Source organism: Cynoglossus semilaevis, chromosome 18, assembly GCF_000523025.1.
Source record: "Cynoglossus semilaevis isolate Cse_v1.0 chromosome 18, Cse_v1.0, whole genome shotgun sequence".
NCBI classification, from domain to species: domain Eukaryota; kingdom Metazoa; phylum Chordata; class Actinopteri; order Pleuronectiformes; family Cynoglossidae; genus Cynoglossus; species Cynoglossus semilaevis.
In genome coordinates, this window is record NC_024324.1 from 11,863,965 (window position 1) to 11,877,690 (window position 13,726).

Consider the following 13,726-nt stretch of genomic DNA (forward strand, 5'->3'; position numbering starts at 1 on the left):
AAAGTTTTCGGTTGTGAAAAGCACTGAGATGTGTCTTTTGTGTCAACGCTTACGTCAGTCATGCTGCCTTTGCCTCTGGTGATGCTGCCATTGTTGGGATGGGAGCTTTTATTATATATCCATGGGAAGTTGAAGCTCAAATACAAAGGCTGGGAACTGAGGGAGAGAGAGAGAGAGAGAGAGAGAAAAAAACAACAATTATGAAAGTCAGAGTTGTTAATATGCCATTTCCCTCCAACAGTCTTTGGGCGTCACGTTGATTTGTGAACAAATGAGCAGTAATCACTCATACACCATAGGTTTGCGCCAGTGACGATCATGTGCTCCTACTGTAATAAAACTACTGCTGCTTTAGAGTAAGCTTCCTGTGGACTCGTCGCAGCCTGTTCTGTGTCTGTTTTGTTCAAAAAGAATTCCTGTCTGTTCTTTGAGACAATAGCCTCAAATAACCTGTCGGCCCGGGGGGGTGTCAAACTGGAATCGTTTGACGGGCCGAAATTCCAGTCTATGTTGGGAGCCAATCAGGATTAACGGTTATTCAAGTCGAGTGCTGAGATTGCTCTCAGCACGAAATATCGAATTTGAACAGACTGCAACAACTTCTTACTCAAAAACACAAAAAAAAAAAAAAAAAAAAAAAAGAATTTGCCACGCATGTATATTATACGCATGCGGAATTTGACCACTGTATTTAACCAATCCAGTAAACATTAGTATGGTGGGCCACATAAAACGAAGTGGCGGGCCAGATTCTGTCCACGGGCCTTGAGTTTGACATGTATTTTTGACGGTACGTTTTGTCCAAGTATATCTAATTTCTGTCGTAAAAATGATACGATTCCGCGTTAAAGCGCGTGATGTGCCGCCGTCTGATCGGCAGACGATGAGGTCATTGTTAATTGCATTCCAAACGGCTGAGAATTCCGACTAGCCGAGAATGATGGAGAATTTACGGGACGTGGTGGAGACACAAATAGACAGTGAATTGGCAAAACTGGTGACTCATCTGATATAATTGCTGTAAGAAAAAATATGCATCTTTTTTAATGTACTGCTATGCAATATTTTTTATCTATAGCATTTGCCTCAGTTGACTGCCCTTTGTGATGATATCATAAACTTGTATATCATTTTTTTTTTTTATTTCAAGTTTGTTTTGATAACACCTTGTTTTTGTCACTCTCAAGGTTTTATGTAAATTCAATGTTCTTTAAAAACAGCGAATGTGTGTTCAGTACGCTGAGAAAAACACCAAGATTTATTGATATACCTTACTGCATCGGGTATGTTTAGGAATCAATCAAAGTTTTTCAAGTAGAAAACATATGGAGATCCAACCGAAGACAGTTAAAATGAGGGTATAAAAAATGTAAAAAAAAAAAAAAACACACAAAAAAAACAACCGTTAATGGTTAAAAGGAAATCGAAAGAAAATAGAACCTGAGATTAAATCAACTTTATTTTGTTTTTTATATGGTTTGGATATTTTTTTTTTTAGTTACCTCAAAGTGGTCCAACATATGTGCAGTATCTTAGCATTTTTAGGGGTTCACCAAAGACCTCAGATGTTGTACATTTGGCACGCCGGACATAAGTGTACCACTGCTGTAATGCTTGAATGATGACAAGCCTCCAGTCACTAGGTGGCAGCAACTCATACAGTGGTTTGTACAGAAAACAAAAATATACAAAATATTGTGTTAGGGACTTTTTACCCTTTATTATGGCTTCCAGGTGTAGGTCAGACTCTGATGTTTTTTATGTCCTAGATTATGATGTTAACACTGTGTTAGCGATGTACAGTATGTAAGTTGACTTAGGAAAAAATTGCATTACGTGGTAGGAAAGGAATACGGGTAGGACAGGTGGTCCTCGACTTGCATCAATAATTCCTTTCCTCCTCAACCATCGTGATGCCTGACACGAACCCTACACGTTGCGTAGTAAATCACAGCTTAAACACCTCGCACTGGGGAAACCATCTATTATATACTGTCTATCGTCCGGACAGGCATGAAACACCCTCAGTCATGCGTGGTATTGTGAGACCAACCGTATCCTAAAAGTGCAATGCTAAATTAAATGTAATACGAACAGGCAGGTCAATATACACAACAACAGGTCTTATTGGCTCACTGAGCATTTGAGAAATTAGACCAAAAAGAAAAATGTTTCCACAGGGAAATGCAGAGTGTGTCTACTGGTCAATTCCCCCCCCCTCGGTCGTCCTCCACCGTAGATCTGGGTTTTATCTGGGAAGGTGAGCAGCGTGAGAGAAACACGATCGATAAGCTGACAACAGCTTCATTTGCAGCATCATGTGAGCTGAATACACATGGAGGAGTCATTCCAAGAGTTTTAATCTGCTAATCTATACAAATCAATACGGTGGAACAGAGGTCTTGTTGACAGCAATGATGGACACACGGTGAGCCGCACGGTGGTGTAGGACCAGAGGCGGGGGATCAGACAGTCAGGGTGCCTCACGTTTTTCTGTTCCCGTAAGAAGTTGCCAGCCTTCTCGTGTTTGGGTACGAAAAAGAACAAGTTTAACGTCGGTCAGTGTGAAAATAACAAACGTGTCAATTTTCGGTGGTACATGAGTCGCAGATACTGGTACACAAGCCTAGAGTGCCCTCTAGCGGCTGTCGGTGTGAAAATAACAAACGTGTAAAATTGTGTATATTAATTAATATAAATATGACAAACTATATATTAATATGTAAGTGACAGCTGAGTATAAGTTGCAAACCCAACCAAAGGATGAAAAAAGTGTGACTTATAGTCCAGAAAATATGGTAATGTGATTTTTTTATGACCAATATGTTACAGAAAAAATACATATTTAAGTTGTCAAATTGCCAGTATGCATGTGTTATGTTGGGTAAAAAAAACAAACAAAACAGATAACACAAAACATTCATATCGGTGTCGAAAAAAAATAAAAAAAATAATAGGTATCATATCGATCACTATTTCCTACCTTTAAATATATAAAGTGTTTTACTGACTGTGAAAATGACAGAAGTCACACAGAACGATACTGACTAACGAACTACCAGGTTATCTATAAAGGACCAGATCAGCAGTCAAGGCATGCAGATAAGTGAGTCGCTGTTGGCCGACACTTGCGTGTCACTGGTGTGAAACAAGAGTTTTTGGAGTACAAACGCTTGCTGCTGCAGAGAGATACGAACGTGTTCGAACTAAGCGCACTGACTAATGCGTGACAGCCTTCAAAGCAACGCGCTATTGTGCATCATTGATTTATTTGCGTGTGTGGTGAAAGTGTGACAGTAGGGATCATCTGACACTTTCGCACCACAAAAAGAGTGCCGACCTGCAGTGATTTAGTTCACTGCCAGTCTAACTCGACTCAAAGAATCACAGGGCCCCGTATGGTTGCAAAGTGACTCACCGCTTACGTGTTTCGCAAACAATAAAAATTAACTGTGCTCAACAGCTGTGGTGTGTTCGTGTGCTATCAGCCCACAGTCCTCGGTCGCCTTGAACCGGTTTATTTCATTTGGTTTGTTTTTTTTTCCTTTCCCCCCAACACGACAAAACTGTTAACCATCAAGTTGACTTTTTTATGAATTTATAGACTGTAAACCTCTGCTCAAGCATTTTATTCCCTAGGGCTTCGTGCTCCCTGATCTGTTGTGTTCCCGATTTGTTTAGGTCAATTTTCCTGAAATTGAAAATTGAGCCAGTATTAACACCTTTAGTCGTCTCCACCTACAGCAGTGGTTCTCAATTATTTTTTGTCATGCCCCCCCTTGGGGACAGAAATGTTTTCACGCTCCCCCCCAAGGCCCCATCCCTCACCCCCGCAAATTTGATGAACATGTATATTTAAAAAGCACTGTACGAGTTGCTGCCACCTAGTGGCTGGAGGCTTGTTTATCATTCTCCCTGGTCGTTGTTTCTACGCCGTGAAAGTGAGTGCCTGGTCGTTGTTTCTACGCCGTGAAAGCGTTAGAATTACGCACCGGTTCCAGACAGTTCCTGAGTAGCACACTCGCGCTTTTCCCTTAAGGCTCAGCTCAGAAAATAAAACTGTTCGTGAGAACGGCTTCAGCATCGCGCCGCAGAAGTATCGTTGTCTGTCAGATCTTTGGTCTCAGACGTGATGCCTAATGCCTTTAAGGTCTGAAATCCCTTTTAGGACAGATCGTCAGTGGAAAAAACAGACTGTTTCTCAAACCAATGTTCTTATCATTTTGACACTTCTCTGAGCAAAACATATCAGTCACGCACCTGGGTCAGACTCAGTGTGGACTGAAATAGCAGAACAGATACATTGACACGAGCCTGGTATCTTATTTTCTTATTTATTTATTTATTTTGCTTTTTTTTTTTCCTTCGATCCAAATTGCCAAGATGTTTTGTTTGAGCTAAAAAAAAAATCCAAATTGCCTTACTTTTTTAAAAATGGAAATGTCTATGTTATATACCATAGACTAGGCATGGGCAAACTAAGGCCCGGGGGCCAGATGCAGCCCGTTCAGCTTTGTAATCCGGTCCACCAAACTTGTCCAAATAATTGGTTTGTATTGTGATTATACTTCTGCCTTTTCCCTGCAATGTCCACATTTCCCCAATAGATGGCGTATAAAATGATAAAAGCATCATAGCATTTTGCCTTTATGTTTTTTCTTGTTTTCTCTGCACTACTCCAGCGATTTTGTCTACATTGTAATTATACTTATGCTACACATACTGTGAATAAAAATTGGATTAGTATCTTATGTCAGTATTATAAATAATAAAATAATGATAAAAGAAAATTTTAAAAAAATGATGATGAAAATTATACTTAAAGTGATAATAACGAAGATGTAAATTCCCAGTGCTACAGGAGTCGCAGATACTGGTACACAAGCCTAGAGTGCCCTCTAGCGGCTGTCTTCTCACTCTCATTTTTGCCGTCGCCTGTTTTGATCAGTAGCAGCCCCGCGTCCCTCCACCCACACAAAATCTCACGCCTGTCAACTGGAGTTGGAAAGACTGGCAAAAAAATGGACAAGTATGAGGTAAAAATAGTTCCATTCAAAATGTGTGAAGTAAATGAGTCTAAAGACAAAATATGTGTGTCCTAAAAAGTCTAGAGTCTAGAGTCTAAAGACAAAATATGTGTGTCCTGTTTTTTTTTTTTTTTTGGAGGATGGGGTGTTGTGAAACCCCAGCCGATAAAGTTTGGGCACCACTGAAATAGTGAAGTTTTTCTGGAAAATAAATATATAATAAGTTTATTGAAATTTGAAATTGAAACTTGAAATTCAAATTTGAATGAGTCAATATCAGTCAAATATCAAAGATTAGTCCTAGTCCTAAATGTAAGAAAACTGTCTTGTGTTTTTGTTGTATACATTTAATGGAGAAAACAAGTCTGTTGGCATTTGTGTTTCCAAGTTGGACAGGGATTGGCTGGTAGAGCAGAGCACAAGATACATCTGAAGGAGGCGTCGGTCAAAACGTGTGACATTTCATCTGACATGTTTCCGCCAGCTTAAACACCTGGTCCAAAGCGCTGCCGTATAGAGCCCAGACGTACGTCCTACACGTTTAATTTACACCTAAACAAACACACACACACACACACACAGAGACCACATCACACTACTTTCAAGCGTCAAAGAACTCAAACCCTTCTATTGTGAATCACGCCTCTCTGACTCGATCGCACCTCTGCTCAGAGCCGAGAATGACAACAGAGCATTTCGCAACTCGTGGCGAACGCACAAACACCATGGGACGCTGTCGCAGTATTAGCAGTACGAACACCTCAGTGTTGAAGTCAGTCGTTTTTGGGTGAGGACTTTGGAAATAGTTACAGAAAAAGTCTTTGAAAAATCTTTGACATTTTAGTTCAGTTTTTGTTAAACTTTTAAACAAATAAAAATAATGAAAGATCTATATTAACTGTTATACTAACAACATCAAGACTAATGAGATTAAATAAAGGAGCGTAACATATGAAAAATGAGGAAAAAAGTAACGATAGTTAATAAAATAACATATTGTAAGTTTATTGTCTAGTACGGTTTTGTACAATTTTGTTAATTTTGCTTAAACGTTCACATTCATTTTATTATATTATTTTATATTACTATATAATTGTATGTGTGTATATATATGATTATATGATAAACATATATATAATATGATACATATATAATACATATATAACTGTATTTGACCGGCACCGGTCCCCAGACCAGGGGTTGGGAACCCCTGATTTAGAGTGTCCAAATAAACCAAATCTGCATGTTTTTGGACAGGGGTCAAAACCAGAGTAGCTAGAGGAAATATGAGGAATGTGTTCCAACATTTCGGTAAATGGGGTCTGTATAATGTGGACAAGATATTAAAAAATATATAAATATAAAAAAAATATAAAATACATAACATATGAATGCCTTTTTCCAAAAGTCTAAAAATCAAAAAAAAAACGTGCTATATTTAGAATGCTGTAGCAAAACGTACGATATCATATATAATAATTTCCAATAAAACTACGTAAATATAGTTTCACTGGGTCCAAACGTAATGGTTTCTGATATGAAATGAAAATAGTGCTTCGTACAAAAACCCACGTTAGTCAGTGCCCGATTAGATGGTTCGTCAGACCATTTGGGACTAATTGAAGCAGCTAATGCAGTCCGCTGTGGAGTCAAAGGCCAGGCCTCTGTTGGAGCTAAGCCCATCACGGAGCCTGGTTTTTGAGGTGCCAGAAAACCCACGGAGACTAATTATGTCAAAGGGACACGGCAGCTCTCTGATCTGTTTCCAGCTTGAAAAATGGAAGTGAGTAAAGTGGAAGTAACGCAGCCTGAATAACTGGCACTAAGTGTTCCTCCGCTGCGGGATGAAAAGTCAATTAGTCGCAGTAATACGCGATCGCTAATCCGAAACATACTACCGTCTGAATAAAGATCTTACGCGGGTAATGAAAAGAGCACATGTCCATGTACGCCGTCGGTTACAGGCGTGAGGTAAATTGTGAGGCAGTGCCTAGACATGCCATCCGAGGCATTATTCCGTGTATGAGCTCTGAAGGACCTGATTATCCTCAGTAAAGTAATGACTTTTCTTTCAGTTCGCGTTCAGTCGTGTTCATTTGAATCTGAATCCGGGTGTCGAAGGCAGAGGCGCCGGTCGTCTGCAGGCACCGGTGAAGCCCACTCGCTGTCACCGCAGATCAAATGATTAACGCACTGCCGATGGCTTTCAGTCAAGCTGACAGGCAGCGTGTCAGTCATCAGCATCTGCTTCCTCACGACAATCACTGTGACTGGATTGATTGAAAAATTAAAGTGAATGAAAGCATGACAGTCCCGCCATCTTTTAATCAAGACTGGGTCCAAGTCCCATGCATGATACGTTCATGTTTATTTATTGGACTTCGAATGGTTTCTGTGACAGACAAGGACAAGGAGAGCAAAGCTTGTCCCGGCAGGGGGAAAACATTTTTTATGAACAACATAGCTGCGATACGATTAAAGATCCTCTGGATGAGGAGCGATCTTGTCCCAGGCACACGGAACCAGGGCGTGAGAATCAATAACCCGTAGTACCGTATTTTCCGGACTATAAGTCGCTCCGGAGTATAAGTCGCCCCAGCCAGCCTAGAGCGCCCTCTAGCGGCCGTCAGTGTGATAATAACGAACATGTACATTTTCAGTGGTACAGGAGTCGCAGATACTGGTACACAAGCCTAGAGTGCCCTCTAGCGGCTGTCAGTGTAAAAATAACAAACATGTTAAATTATATATTTTAATATGCAAGTCGCACCTGAGTATAAGTCGCAAACCTAGTCAAAGGATGAAAAAAAGTGCGACTTATAGTCCGGAAAATACGGTACATATACATATGTGGCGCTGTATTACATCCGCTTTAACGTACGAACATCGGAAGATGTTCAGAAAACCGTGAAAACAGCGCCTTCTATTATTCCAGCAGAGTGGAATAATTTGCTGTGTTACACCAAGTAGCCGAACTAGCCTCTCTAGCATGGTTGCTTGTACCCTGGCAGCCGTCTTTGTTGTTATTTGGTGATGTTGAGCTAGAGTGACTCGGGTAAAAGGTTACAGGGAGGCGGGGTTCACCGCGCAGGCTCACCCTCCTTGTTCCTACGGAGAAACAGAGGCGGAGTTCTCAAACATTTCCAATCTGGGTTCCGCATAAAAAGAGCTCGGAGCTCAGAACACCCCCCCACCCCCTTCCTCCAATACTCCGAATGCGTTTTAAAGTCAAATCGGCGCTATTGCTCCAGGATCCGTAGCGACTTATAGTCTGGAAAATATGGTACTAAATGTGTCTTTAAATACAGAAAATACAAAAAGCTAGGTCCAGGAAGTGGACCTAGCTTAATACTGTAGACTTTTTTCACGAGAAACATTGCTTAACACAAGAAAATAACTAGTTTTATTGGTCCATGTCCATGTACAAATCGGTTCAATTACTGCAAAAAATGCTTAGAAAACAAGTCCATTTTAGAATCTGTTTAATTACTGCAATAAATGCTTAGAAAACAAGTCCATTTTAGTGCTTGCTTAATATACCACAGCCTGGGATTCGAACCTGTGACCATCTGGGAAAAAATCCATATTTTGTTTTACTAACTAGGTTGTTTCTTTTTGTGAGGGTTGTTATGACTGTAGGGGAGACTTCTATGTACAGCGCTAACCTAATAAAAATGCCTTTAACGCACGTTTATTTCGTCAACCTGTGAACATCGACTCCACCAGTGTTCTTACGTGAAAATTCCGACGTCACCGGAGACACACGAAATATCAAAGAGCATGTTGAGGCTAACACTGCGTCTCACAAAAGGTCACGCCGTGACAGATAATCCTGCTTCTATTTTCTGTCGGTGGACCAGTCTGATTAGAGATCAGAGGTTACACGACTGTTCGTGGCTTTTCCCTGGTATTGTATCATAATTAGGAACTCTATATTGACCACGTCTCTATTTTTTTTTTGGTAGATAAAAAAATGGACCCTGAGTTTTCCCAATGGCAGCCAGGATTGGCCACGGAATCTCTATGTGGTAAAGGATTACTAGATGGTAGCACGGACATTCTATGTTGAATGCATATTTACAACGATACGTGCAACACAACGCAGTGTAGACGCAGCGTCTTTCCAGTATTGACGAGCCGCGCGAGAAAGCCGACCCCTCACCCATTGTCATTATAGTGGTAATTGCTCAATTCCCACAGGTGCTATGGTTGCGCAGGTTGGAAATTTATGCAAAGGTCAGATTCAAACTTAAAAGGATGGAAACAGGTGAAGAGGCTGCACGGGAATGATATGGCTCTCAAAGGAATATTGGTTCATCCCAGCCTGAAACATCAGCATGTTTTGACTTCACAGAAATTAGAGGAAGGCGGCGGTTTTTCCACAGATCAACAGTCCCCCAGAGGATTTCAAAACAATGTCCTTGCTGCAGACTTCAGACTACAGAAACATATCCTATAAAATAATTATTATCACTTTTACCTCTGATGATGAAAACCTGATAACGCAATGCGTTGGTTTCGTCAGATATGCTGGAATTACTTGCTTAAAAAAATGTATTTTGTACAGACATCGCTAATTTGTGGAATGCCTTTAGTTGGGCATCACAATAAGAGTAGTTCATGTGTTTAGATATGTGACGTGACCTAAAAATAGTTTTGGTGAAAAAAGGCTGTATGTATTGTATTGGTTGATATATCGGAATCGGAAATGAAGTGTTTTTTCACGTGAAAATAAAGGTTAGCTAAGGTTTGGTTTTTCATGTGAAAATAAAGGTTAGCTAAGGTTTGGGCTATTAATGAGTAAAGTGTATCCAATTGGGGCGGCTTTTTTTGTCCTATTTATGAGGGTCAACTTTCACCATTTCCAAGTGTGCTGTATATTTTGTAAATTACGTTCATCTGCATAGTCGGCTTTTTAGGCTGCTTCTTGACAGACTTTAGCTGCGCTAAACACTCCTGATATAGAGATAAGGGAATATTTCTAGCAGCAAAGCATGCTGGGACACAGACTACACACAGGAGGGTTCTCACAGCATCTTCTCCCAGCTGTCTTCATTTCAGCACGGAGTGGTGCAGAGGAGCAGCAAGACCAAATCCATGCCTTGACATAGAACAGGAAGAAAAACCCCTCAAAGTTCGCCCACTCTTTTTCACATAACTGCAATTACACTGTCACCTTCACAGCAGGACAAAATGACAACGTGAATAGCAACACTACGCATCCTGTGAGTCCCAAAGCCAAAACATGAACAAGAAAAACAGACAAACAGCCAGATGAGTCAAAGGTAAAGCTAAAGAGCATTTGATATGTGCTTTAACAACAGACTACAAGCCAAACTGAGGTGGACCCCAAGCCCTTGTACAGGTCCACGTCTGACAACCACCGATATATTTATATTGCCTCATTTGAATTATCGTACTTTCCGGACTATAAGTCGGACTTTTCTTCATCCTTTCGCTGGATTTGTGACTTATAATCAGGTGCGACTTATATATTAAAATATACAATTTCATGTTTGTTGTTTACACACTGCTAGCCACTAGAGGGCACTCTAGTCTTGTGTACTAGTATCTGCTACTCATGTACTACTGGAAATTCACATGTTCGTAATTTTCACACTTACAGCCGCTAGAGGGCACTCTAGGCTCGTGTACCAGTATCTGCTACACATGTACTACTGAAAATGTACATGTTTGTTATTTTCACACTGACAGCCGCTAGAGGGCACTGGTGTGACTTATACTCCGGAGAAACTTATATATGTTTTATCTTTTTCATTATGCATTTTTTGGGTGGTGCGACTTATACTCCAGAGTGACTTATAGCCCGGAAAATACAGTACATAAGGCTCAATCCGGTACTGGTCCGATGATGCTCACAAATTCGGGATTAGAGGAGAAAATCTCCAAGTTGGAGAAGTGGTATCGGTGAGATGAAAATGTTGTAGGCCCTATCATGCAGTAGTCGTCCAAAATACAAAGTTTGTGGCATGACTGACACTGACCAGCAACCAGCGAAGGTACATAAGACTCAATCCGGAACTGGTCCGATGATGCTCACAAATTCGAGATTAGAGGAGAAAATCTCCAAGTTGCAGAAGTGGTATCGGTGAGATGAAAATGTTGTAGGCCCTATCATGCAGTAGTCGTCCAAAATACAAAGTTTGTGGCATGACTGACACTGACCAGCAACCAGCGAATCAGAGAACGTGTTACCAGTTTTGAAGCCAATTTTGTGCATTTTCATAGTATATGTAACAGTAAGGTATGACCAAGGAGAGCCGCCGCAAGTTTGTTTTGAAACCTACCGACTGTAACACGACAGTAGAAGCGAATGTGGCGTAGGTTTTTTTTTTTTTTTTACGTCAGCATGTGTAAAGACAGACAGAAGGAGGAGAGCAGCACGAGTAGATAACAGACGGAGAGGAGCAGCAGGGTTGAATCAGCAAAAAAGAAATGTTTAAAAAATTCAAACACCAAGTGATTTACAACCAACTAATACGGAAACAGAAAAGACATATTCAATAGTACAACAGCAGTGCTACCAGCATTTCCTGTTCTTGGATTGAGTTTGTATATTGTATATTGAGTATCAGAATATATATTTAATGCGCTAGATGGTGTCTAGGTTAATACGGTGGGCAAATATATTTTGGTCTAAATAACTTTTTTTCCAATTTTTTCTTGATATTTTGAGGCATGATAAATGCTATTACATTTCTAGTTTGAATGATTTGTTTTTTATTATGGGTTGTTATTGTGTTGTACTGTATCATTTTCATTTACATACGTTGTATTTTTTTTTTTTATTTAATAATTGATTTATTTTCCAACCTCTGATTTTACTTGTTATTATATTTGAATGTTGGAAGGAAAACATCATATGCCATGAATGCAATGTGTCTTCATAGTCAATGAGTAATTGTTTTTTTTAATAATTGTGATTCCATTATTGACAAAAAGACAAATTGTGATTATAATTTTTCCATCAGTCCTCACTGTGTCCAAAAATATGTCTTTAATGCTTAGGCCAGAGACATTTGCCTCTGCAAATTTGGCAGTAAAAACCCCTTCTTAAAAAACCCCCTCATTACCCGCTGTACCTTTTACTCTAAAAAGACAAACGTTTGTCCTTGGACTTTATTTAATTTCGTTATATCGGAACGTTTTATTTCAAGACAAGGACAACGAGACGTGTTCTTTTTTTTTCTCTTAAAGTCACTCCTAAAATAACTTTTAGAGATTTGAAATGCAAATAAGATTTAGTACCTCAGTAGATGAACCTGGCGTCACACGGTGGCCAATGTAGGAATGCTGCGGTTTTTCTCCGGGTACTCCAGTTTCACCCTACGGCCCAAAAACAAGCACGTTGGATGATTAGGTTGATCGTGACAGAGTGAAGGACAGGGATAGATATAAATATGAGGCACCAGTTTCATTACAAGTGAGACCAAGACATTGAGTGTGATCAACAGATTACCCAGGAAGAGACAGCCGTGACAGGCTGTGACGGAAAACGCCCCCCTAGATCTTACATGGGGGCACACCATTTTGTAGAGATGTCCGAATGTTAAGTGAGTAGAATATGTCCACTATAAAGTGCACTCAATGTATCCCGCAATACACCACGAAATCTAGCGTACATGCGATGGTCACTACCCAAGCAATACGTATATCCCATCATGCACTGCAGTCGCGACGACATGGCGGAGAAAGGAGCAGCGTCCAATTAACGCATTAGTAGTAAGTAGTGTCCAAAATCGACAAGTCAACTATAAAATTCTCCATATGTAATTCCGTAAATATGGAATGATTTCGGAAACCGCCACAATCTCTATATGTGGCCCTGCGATGGATTGACGAACCGTTGGGCTGTGGGATTAGCTGTATATATTTGTTGCCTTTTTATATCCCTACCTTAGAATTTTGCGTCAGCGTGTATGTTCGTGCGTGTTCTGGAGAGAACTGACCTTAAATCTTGACACCGAATGAGCTACAGTTACCTTTGGGTTTCGGTAAAGTTGGCAGTCGACATTTTATCTACAGCAGTAACGACCTGGGGGCCATACATCGATTGACTTGTTTCTCAGGGGGCACGGAGATCTGCATTACTCCTGGATCTCCTGGAGAAACCGATGTCTGATGTTGAGGTCTGTTCTCTCAGCCCTTTTGGTTTTTATTTTCGTATTTGTTCTTAAGAGTCGGGAGCGAGGGGACTGAATTCCTTGCTGCTAAACTGCAGCAAGACGTGAAATACTTCAAGATGGACACAAGACATTCCGTCAAGTTGTTGTCAAATGATGAGGATGGTTTGATGGCATTTTATTCTGTATCTACCTGCCATTTTTCATCCAAATGTTCTACAAATGCATGTAGTTTTGCAATTAGCGATGTCCGATATTAACTTTTCGCGGGGTCCAATATGCCGATATCGTCCGAACACTTATTTTCCGTTTCGGATATCAATCAATACCGATATATGCAGCCGTTTGGGTTAAAGGCAGAGGACACTTTTTATTGTGTGCAGTGTTGTGCACTGTGTCACAATGACAGTACTTTACTTTCACTTCAACTTCAAAACTTTATCTCAAAATTATCTTGGGAAACCAAGACATTGCGTTATCACGTTTTCATTATCGGAAATAAAACCAATAGCGATGCTTACCAATATAACATAATTATGCTAATATCAATATTAT

At 40.2% G+C, this 13,726-nt stretch overlaps 1 non-coding gene across 3 annotated transcripts in view; it reads right to left on the minus strand.

The window, feature by feature from the left end:
- The window catches only part of LOC103394502 (uncharacterized), a 42,661-nt gene continuing 28,935 nt past the window's right edge, over positions 1–13,726 (minus strand). For all 3 annotated transcript variants that reach the window (XR_003052757.1, XR_003052758.1, XR_003052756.1), the window contains 2 exons: positions 12,297–12,374; positions 1–156 (listed from right to left, as the gene is read on the minus strand). This is a non-coding gene — a transcript (uncharacterized LOC103394502). The remainder of the gene's footprint in view (positions 157–12,296; positions 12,375–13,726) is intronic.